Below are 10,614 nucleotides of genomic sequence, written 5' to 3' on the forward strand. Positions count from 1 at the left end.
CCTTAGGTGGAAGAGTGAATACTAGAATTAGATGTGATGCATTAGATTGTATTATTGGCGGGCATGATAGGAACTGTATTCGGAGCAGAAAATAAAAACAAATATTTTTTCTAACTTGTGTGAGTTGTTTCAAGTTCATGAAGGGCTAAAAGAGGATGGTCAAGTAAGCTTGTCGGAGCAAGTTGCTACTTTTTTAATTATCTTAGCGTTTCACAAGAAAAATCGTAGTCTTTAAGTTAGATTTTGTAGGTCTAGAAAAATTATAAATAGGTATTTAATGAGTGACCAAAAGCATAGGTTTGGATTTTCACACTAAAAATAGAATTTGTCCGTTACAAGTATAGTCCAAACCCAACAATTGATCATCAATCAAATTTAAATTCAAAAGATGTCACAATACAAATCAACTTATTTTAACCGAGAGTATTTAACTCCCGAGTCGTCTTCCCTAGGAGTTGTAATGAAAAGTGTACATTATTGGCTATGAGGGATATTTTTGGGGTTTTGATCATAAGAAGCAAGAAACGTAAATTGCAATAAAATAAAAACGCATGCAAGTAATTAAAAGGAAAGCAAGTAAGAGCAATGAAAATAAAAATCAAATGACAAAAAGGACTCTTGGAAAGAAGTGGGTAATTAAGGATTCCTATCCTAGTTGTGGACCACAAACATGGTAATTGTGTGTGAATTAATCCCAATTAGTCAATCCTAACATCGAGAATTAGTCAAAAGGGCATAATTGATCTCAATCCCTAAGTCCTAGTCAACACTAGTGGGTCATTTAGAGTCAAGGAAAACCAAACCAATTAACAATTCACACACAATGCAGAATGGACATCCACCACTCAAGTTCACCCAATAACCCAAATTCCCAACCAAGAGTATGAAAAACTAGGCAAAAACCCAACCAAGCATATTGTCAAATACTTGGTGGGCTGGTGCACAAAATCGTGATCGTTCATTCCTTGGTAACGGCATTGAAAACTTAATACGCACGTTCATAATCTTAGTTCTTTGTCACAACTTCGCACAACTAACCAGCAAGTGCACTGGGTCGTCCAAGTAATAAACCTTACATGAGTAAGGGTCGATCCCACGGAGATTGTCGGCTTGAAGCAAGCTATGGTCACCTTGTAAATCTCAGTCAGGCGGATTCAAATGGTTATAGAGTTTTAATAATTAAAATATAAAATAGGATAGAAATACTTATGTAATTCATTGGTGAGAATTTCAGATAAGCGTATGGAGATGCTTTTATTCCTTCTGAACCTTTGCTTTCCTACTGCTTTCATCCAATCACTCATACTCCTTTCCATGGCAAGCTGTATGTTGGGCATCACCGTTGTCAATGGCTACATCCCGTCCTCTCAGTGAAAATGGTCCAAATGCGCTGTCACCGCACGGCTAATCATCTGTCGGTTCTCGATCATGCTGGAATAGGATTCAGTAATCCTTTTGCGTCTGTCACTACGCCCAGCACTCGCGAGTTTGAAGCTCGTCACAGCCATCCCTTCCCAGATCTTACTCAGAATACCACAGACAAGGTTTAGACTTTCCGGATCTCAAGAATGGCCGCCAATAATTCTAGCCTATACCACGAAGACTCTGATCATAGATCAGGAGGCTAAGAGATACGCATTCAAGCTTGTTTGCATGTAGAACGGAAGTGTTTGTCAGGCACGCGTTCATAAGTGAGAATGATGATGAGCATCACATAATCATGACATTCATCATGTTCTTGTGTGCGAATGAATAACTTAGAGAAGAAATAGGCTTGAGTTGAATAGAAAAACAATAGTACTTTGCATTAATTCATGAGGAACAGCAGAGCTCCACACCTTAATCTATGGTGTGTAGAAACTCTACCGTTGAAAATAAATAAGTAAAAATAGGGTAGACATGGCCAAGTGGCCAACCTCTCATGGAGGTCTCAGAACATAAAAGTTACATAATGTGTCCCAGAGATGATCCAAAGATGCCAATACAATAGTAAAAAGTCCTATTTATACTAAACTAGTTACTAGGATTTACAAAAATGAGTAAATGACGCAAAAATCCACTTCTGGGCCCACTTGGTGTGTGCTTGGACTGAGCATTGAAGCTTTCACATGTAGAGGTCTTCCTTGGAGTTAAACGCCAGTTTGTAACCTATTTCTGGCGTTTAACTCCAGAATAGGGCAGAAAGCTAGCGTTGAATGCCAGTTTGCGTCATCTAAACTCAGGTAAAGTATGGACTATTATATATTTCTAGAAAGCCCTGGATGTCTACTTTCCAACGCAATTGATAGCGCGCCATTTGGACTCCTGTAGATCCATAAAATCCACTTTGAGTGCAGGGAGGTCAGAATCCAACAGCATCTGCAATCCTTCTTCAGCCTCTGAATCTGATTTTTGCTCAAGTCCCTCAATTTCAGCCAGAAAATACCTGAAATCACAGAAAAATACACAAACTCATAGTAAAGTCCAGAAATATGATTTTTATTTAAAAACTAAAAAAATATACTAAAAACTAACTAAATCATACTAAAAACTATATAAAAACAATGCCAAAAAGCGTATAAATTATCCGCTCATCACAACACCAAACTTAAATTGTTGCTTGTCCCCAAGCAACTGAAAATCAAAAAGGATAAAAAGAAAAGAATATACTATAAATTCCAACCAGATGAGCGGGACTAGTAGCTTTTTGCCTCTGAATAGTTTTGTCATCTCACTTAATTCATTGAAGTTCAGAATGATTGGCATCTATAGGAACTTAGAATTTAGATAGTGTTATTGATTCTCCTAGTTCAGTATGTTAATTCTTGAACACAGCTACTTTATGAGTCTTGGCCGTGGCTCTAAGCACTTTGTTTTCCAGTATTACCACCGGATACATAAATGTCACAGACACATAACTGGGTGAACCTTTTCAGATTGTGACTCAGCTTTGCTAGAGTCCCCAATTAGAGGTGTCCAGGGTTCTTAAGCACACTCTTTTTTTGTTTTTGCTTTGGACCTTGACTTTAACCGCTCAGTCTCAAGCTTTTGGCTTGACACCTTCACGCCACAAGCACATGGTTAGGGACAGCTTGGTTTAGCCGCTTAGGCCAGGATTTTATTCCTTTGGGCCTTCCTATCCACTGATGCTCAAAGCCTTAGATCCTTTTTATTACCCTTGCCTTTTGGTTTAAAGGGTTACTGGCTTTTTGCTCTTACCTTTTGGTTTAAAGAGCTCTTGGCTTTTTCTGCTTGCTTTTTCTTTTTCTTTCTTTTATATTTTTTTCGCCAATTTTCTTTTCTCTTTTTTTTTTCGCAAGCTTTTGTATTCACTGCTTTTTCTTGCTTCAAGAATCAATTTTATGATTTTTCAGATTATCAAATAACATTTCTCCTTTTTCATCATTCTTCAAGAGCCAACATATTTAACATTCATAAACAACAAATTCAAAAGACATATGCATTGTTCAAGCATTCATTCAGAAAACAAAAAGTATTGTCACCACATCAAAATAATTAAACTAATTTAAAGGATGAATTCGAAATCATGTACTTCTTGTTCTTTTGTAATTAAAACATTTTTCATTTAAGAGAGGTGATGGATTCATAGGACATTCATAGCTTTAAGACATAGACACTTAAACACTAATGATCATATAGTAAAGACACAAACATGAATAAAACATAAGGCTCAAAAATCGAAAAACAGGAAAATAAGAACAAGGAGATTAAGGAACGAGTCCACCTTAGTGAGGGTGGCGTCTTCCTCTTCTTGAAGAACCAATAGTGCTCTTGAGCTCCTCTATGTCTCTTCCTTGTCTTTGTTGCTCCTCCCTCATAGCTCTTTGATCTTCTCTAATCTCATGGAGAATGATGGAGTGCTCTTGGTGTTCCATCCTTAGTTGTCCCATGTTAGAACTTAATTCTCCTAGGGAGGTGTTGATTTGCTCCCAATAGTTTTGTGGAGGGAAGTGCATCCCTTGAGGCATCTCAGGGATTTCATGGTGAGGAATTTCCTCATACTCTTGTTGAGGTCCATGATCTCTTGTTTGTTCCATCCTTTTCTTAGTGATGGGCTTGTCCTCATCAATGAGGATATCTCCCTCTATGTCAATCCCAGCCGAATTGTAAAGGTGGCAAATGAGGTGAGGGAAGGCTAACCTTGCCAAAGTGGAGGACTTGTCAGCCACCTTGTAGAGTTCTTGAGGTATAATCTCATGAACTTCCACTTCCTCCCAAATCATGATACTATGGATCATGATGGCCCGGTCTATAGTAACTTTAGACCAGTTGCTAGTAGGAATAATTGAGCGTTGGATGAATTCCAACCATCCTCTAGCTACAGGCTTAAGGTCCGGTCTTCTCAATTGAACCGGCTTGCCTCTTGAGTTAACTTTCCATTGAGCTCCTTCCACACATATGTCCATGAGGACTTGGTCCAACCTTTGATCAAAGTTGACCCTTCTAGTGTAGGGGCGTGCGTTTTCTTACATCATTGGCAAGTTGAATGCCAACCTTACATTTTCCGGACTAAAATCTAAGTATTTTCCCGAACCATTGTAAGCCAATTCTTTGGATTCAGGTTCCTACTTTGATCATGGTTTCTAGTGATCCATGCGTTTGCATAGAACTCTTGAACCATTAAGATCCCGACTTGTTGAATAGGATTAGAGAGAACTTCTCATCCTCTTCTTCTAATCTCTTGTCGGATCTCCGGATATTCGCTCTTTTTGAGTTTAACAGGGACCTCAGGGATCACTTTTTTCTTGGCCACAACTTCATAGAAGTGGTCTTGATGGACCTTTGAGATGAATCTCTCCATCTCCCATGACTCAGAGGTGGAAGCAATTGCCGTCCCTTTCCTCTTCCTTGAGATTTCTCTGGCCTTAGGTGCCATTAATGGTTATGGAAAAACAAAAAGCAACGCTTTTACCACACTAAACTTAAAAAGTTTGTTCGTCTCTGAGCAAAAGAAGAAAAGAAGTAGTAGAAGAAGAAGAAAATGGAGGAGATGGAGGGAAAAGGTGTATTTGGCCAAGGGGGAGGAGTGGTGGTTGTAATGTGTGAAAATGGAGTATTGTTGAGGGGTTTATATAGGGGTGGGGGGAAGGGTAGGTTTCGGCCATTAGGGTTGGATTTTGGGAGGGAAAAGAATTTGAATTTTGGAGGTAGGTGGGGTTTATGGGGAAGAGTGGATGGATGTGAGTGGTTAAGGGTATATAAGGAAGGGGTATGGAGGTGATTGGTAAAGGGTATTTGGCGAAAAGAGTTATGAAAAGGTGTGAAGAAGAGAGAAGAAAAGGTAGGGTAAGTAGGGATCCTGTGGGGTCCACAAATCCAGTGGGGTCAAGGACTTAGCATCCCTGCTCCAATTAGGCGTGCAAACGCCCTTAGAGTGCATGTCTGGCGTTAAACGCCAGCTTGCTGCTTGTTTCTGGCGTTTAACGCCAATTCTATGCTCTGTTCTGGCGTTAAACGCCAGTCTGGTGCTTGTTTCTGGCGTTTAATGCCAGCTTGATGCTTCTTTCTGGAGTTAAACGCCAGTTTGATGCTTCTCACTGGCGTTTAAACACCAGTAAGCTCTTCCTCCAGGGTGAGCTGTTTTTAATGCTATTTTTTATTCTGTTTTTGATTTTTCAGTAGTTTTTGTGACTCCACATGATCATCAACCTAAAAAAAAAACATAAAATAAAAATAGAAAATAAATAGATATAATTAAATAACATTGGGTTGCCTCCCAACAAGCGCTTCTTTAAAGTCAATAGCTTGACAGTGAGCTCTCATGGAGCCTCACAGATGTTCAGAGCATTGTTGGGACCTCCCAACACCAAACTTAGAGTTTGACTGTGGGGGCTTTGGTTGACTCTGCAGTGAGAGAAGCTTTTCATGCTTCCTCTTCATGGTTACAGAAAGAGATCCTTGAGTTTTAAACACAAGGTTGTCCTCATTTAGTTGAAGGACCAACTCTCCTCTGTCCACATCAATCACAGCTTTTGCTGTGGCTAGGAAGGGTCTTCCAAGGATGATGGATTCATCCTCATCGTTCCCAGTGTCTAGGATTATGAAATCAGCAGGGATGTAAAGGCCTTCAACCTTTACTAACAAGTCCTCTACTAATCCATAAGCCTGTTTCATTGATTTGTCCGCCATCTCTAGTGAGATTCTTGCAGCTTGCACTTCAAAGATCCCAAATTTCTCCATTACAGAGAGTGGCATAAGGTTAATGCCTAACCCCAGGTCACACAGAGCCTTCTCAAAGGTCATGGTGCCTATGATACAGGGTATTAAGAATTTACCAGGATCCTATTTCTTTTGAGGTAATTTCTGCCTATCCAATGCATTCAGTTCATTGGTGAGCAAGGGAGGTTCATCTTCCCAAGTCTCATTACCAAATAATTTGGCATTCAGCTTCATGATTGCACCAAGGTACTTAGCAACTTGCTCTTTAGTAATGTCTTCATCCTCTTCAGAGGAAGAATACTCATCGGAGCTCATGAAGGGTAGAAGTAGGTTGAATGAAATCTCTATGGTCTATGTATGAGCCTCAGATTCCTTCAGGTCCTCATTGAGGAACCCCTTAGTGTTCAGAGGACGTCCCATGAGGTCTTCCTCATTGGGATTCACCTCCCTCTCCTCCCTTGTAGGTTCGGCCGTGATGGTCAAATCAATGGCCTTGCACTCTCTTTTTGGATTTTCTTCTGTATTGCCTGGGAGAGTACTAGGAGGAGTTTCAGTGATTTTCTTACTCAGCTGACCCACTTGTGCCTCCAGATTTCTGATAGAGGACCGTGCCTCATTCATGAAACTGAGAGTGGTTTTGGATAGATCAGAGACTATGGTTGCTAAGCTAGAGAGACTCTGCTCAGAATTCTCTGTCTGTTGCTGAGAAGATGATGGAAAAGACTTGCTACTGTTAAACCTGTTTCTTCCACCATTATTATTGAAGCGTTGCTTCTGTTGATCCTTCCATGAAAGATTTGGGTGATTCCTCCATGAAGGATTATAGGTGTTTCCATAGGGTTCTCCCATGTAATTCACCTCTGCTATTGCAGGATTCTCAGGATCATAAGCTTCTTCTTCAGAAGATGCTCCTTTAGTACTATTGGATGCAGCTTGCAATCCATTCAGACTCTGAGAAATCATATTGACTTGCTGAGTCAATATTTTATTCTGAGCCAATATGGCATTCAGAGTATCAATTTCAAGAACTCCCTTCCTCTGAGGTGTCCCATTACTCACAGGATTCCTTTCAGAAGTGTACATGAACTGGTTATTTACAACCATGTCAATAAGTTCCTGAGCTTCTGCAGGCATTTTCTTTAGGTGAATGGATCCACCTGCAGAATGGTCCAATGACATCTTAGATAATTTAGACAGACCATCATAGAATATATCCAGGATGGTCCATTCTGAAAGCATGTTAGAAGGACACCTTTTGGTCAGTTGCTTGTATCTCTCCCAAGCTTCATAGAGGGATTCACCTTCTTTCTGTTTGAAAGTTTGAACATCCACTCTAAGCTTTCTAAGCTTTTGAGGAGGAAAGAACTTGGCTAAGAAAGTCGTGACCAGCTTATCCCAAGAGTTCAGGCTATCTTTAGGTTGAGAGTCCAACCATATTCTAGCTCTGTCTCTTACAGCAAACGGGAAAAGCATAAGCCTATAGACCTCGAGATCAACCCCATTGGTCTTAATAGTATCACAGATTTGCAAGAATTCAGTTAAGAACTGAAAAGGATCTTCTGATGGAAGTCCATGAAACTTGCAATTCTGTTGCATCAGAGAGACTAATTGAGGCTTTAGCTCAAAATTGTTTGCTCCAATGACAGGGATTGAGATGCTTCTTCCATGTAAGTTGGAATTTGGCGCAGTAAAGTCACCAAGCATCTTCCTTGCACCTCCACCATTGTTATTGGTTTCGGCCATCTTTACTTCTTTTTCGAAAATTTCAGTTAGGTCCTCTCCAGAGTTTTGTGCTTTAGCTTCTCTTAGTTTCCTCTTAAGAGTCCATTCAAGTTCAGGATCAGTTTCAATAAGAATGTCTTTATCCCTGTTCCTGCTCATATGAAAAAGAAGAGAACAGAAAAGAAGAGGAATTCTCTATGTCACAGTATAGAGATTCCTTTATGTGAGTAGAAGAAGGAAAGAATAGAAAAAGGAGAAGAGGGGGTTCGAATTTTGAGTGGAAGAGGAGTGTTAGTAGATAAATAAATAATTAGAAAGAGATGAGAGGGGAAGAGAATTCGAATTTTAAATTGAAATAAAAGGAAAATATTTTTGTTTTTGTTAAATTAATTAATTAGAATTCGAAAATTAGGAAGAGAAATAAAATTAAATTAAAATTTAAAATAATTAGTTAATTAAAACAATTTTTTGAGAAAGGGGTTAGTAATTTTCGAAAATTAGAGAGGGAAAAGTAGTTAGGTGGTTTTGAAAAAGATATGATTGAAATAGAAAACTTTTAAAATCAAACAAAAAGTCAAGTAGTTAATTGAAAAAGATTTGAAAATCAAATTTGAAACGATAAGAAGTTAGAAAAGATTTTGAAATTAAGTTTTGAAAAAAGATATGATTGAAAATCATTTTGAAAAAGATTTGAAAAGAAAATTTAAAAAGATTTGATTTTTGAAATTAAAGTTGATTACTTGACTAACAAGAAACAAAAAGATATGATTCTAAAATTTAAAGATTGAACCTTTCTTAATAGGCAAGTAAAAATTTTTTTTGAATCAATCACATTAGTTGTTAGTAAAGATTTTGAAATTATAAAATAAGAAAAAGATTTTGAAAATCAATTTGAAATTTTCAAAAATATGAAAGAAAAAAATGAAAAAAGATTTGATTTTTGAAAAAGATTTGAAAAAGATATAATTTTTAAATTGAAAATTTGACTTGACCCATAAGAAACAATTAAATTTAAAAACTTTTAACTAAATCAAATCAAATTTTCGAAAATTATGAGTGAAATAAGGAAAATATATTTTTTATTTTTTTGAATTTTTAATGAAGAAAGAGAAAAAAAGTTGTCATTTTGTTGTTTTTCTCTTTTTTTCTTTTTATTAAACAGTAAAAATAAAACAAAACATGAAAATCATGAATCAAAACAACTAATGCATGCAAGAACACTTTGAATATCAAGATGAACACTAAGAACACTTTGAATGTCAAGATGAACACCAAGAACTTATTTTTGAAAATTTTTAAGAAAAGACACACATGCAAGACACCAAACTTAGAAATTTTCAAACTTTAGATACTAACAAATTGAAAAAGCATATGAAACACAAGAAAAGATACCAAACAAGAAAAATTTAAAGATCAAACAAAGAAATTCATCAAGAACAACTTGAAGATCATGAAGAACATCATGCATGAGTTTTCAAAAATTTTAAGAAAAATAAAAAATATGCAATTGACACCAAACTTAAAATTGACACAAGACTCAAACAAGAAACATCAAATTTTTGGTTTTTATGGTTTTATTAAAATTTTTTTGGATTTTTTTCGAAAATTAATTGGAAAAGAAAAATAAGGATTTCAAAATTTTTAATGAGAATTCCAGGAATCATGCAATGTTAGTCTAAAGCTCCGGTCCAGGAATTAGACATGACTTACTAGCCAGCCAAGCTTTCAGTGAAAGCTCCGGTCCAAAACACTAGACATGGCCAATGGCCAGCCAAGCTTCAGCATACATAGTTCAAGCATGTGAAGAAGAAAACTCAGTCCAAAAGAATTTAGACATGGCTTTACAGCCAGCCAGGCTTCAACATATCTCATGAAACTCTAGAATTCATTCTTAAAAATTCTGAAGAACATAGAATAATTAAATTTTTTTTTGAAAATTTTTCGAAAATAAAAATAATAAAAACAAAAAGCTTAAAATTAAAATAAAATTACCTAATCTGAGCAACAAGATGAACCATCAGTTGTCCAAACTCGAACGATCCCCGGCAACGGCGCCAAAAACTTGGTGCACAAAATCGTGATCGTTCATTCCCTGGTAACGGCGCTGAAAACTTAATACGCACGTTCATAATCTTAGTTCTTTGTCACAACTTTGCACAACTAACCAGCAAGTGCACTGGGTCGTCCAAGTAATAAACCTTACGTGAGTAAGGGTTGATCCCACGGAGATTGTTGGCTTGAAGTAAGCTATGGTCACCTTGTAAATCTCAGTCAGGCGAATTCAAATGGTTATAGAGTTTTAATAATTAAAATATAATTAAAATATAAAATAGGATAGAAATACTTATATAATTCATTGGTGAGAATTTCAGATAAGCATATGGAGATGCTTTTATTCCTTCTGAACCTCTACTTTCCTACTGCTTTCATCCAATCACTCATACTCCTTTCCATGGCAAGCTGTATGTTGGGCATCACCGTTGTCAATGGCTACATCCCGTCCTCTCAGTGAAAATGGTCCAAATGCGCTGTCACCGCACGGCTAATCATCTGTCGGTTCTCGATCATGCTGGAATAGGATTCAGTAATCCTTTTGCATCTGTCACTACGCCCAGCACTCGCGAGTTTGAAGCTCGTCACAGCCATCCCTTCCCAGATCCTACTTGGAATACCACAGACAAGGTTTAGACTTTCCGGATCTCAAGAATGGCCGCCAATAATTCTAGCCTATAC

At 37.5% G+C, this 10,614-nt stretch overlaps 1 non-coding gene across 1 annotated transcript; it reads left to right on the forward strand.

Annotated features, from left to right (window-relative positions):
- The first annotated feature begins 7,392 nt into the window (after positions 1-7,392).
- Positions 7,393-7,500, forward strand: LOC112753932 (small nucleolar RNA R71). Its single transcript, XR_003178292.1, has one exon. It is a non-coding gene; the product is annotated as a small nucleolar RNA R71 (small nucleolar RNA).
- Positions 7,501-10,614: the final 3,114 nt, after the last annotated feature.

The sequence above is a fragment of the Arachis hypogaea genome, chromosome 15 (assembly GCF_003086295.3).
Source record: "Arachis hypogaea cultivar Tifrunner chromosome 15, arahy.Tifrunner.gnm2.J5K5, whole genome shotgun sequence".
Lineage (NCBI taxonomy): Eukaryota > Viridiplantae > Streptophyta > Magnoliopsida > Fabales > Fabaceae > Arachis > Arachis hypogaea.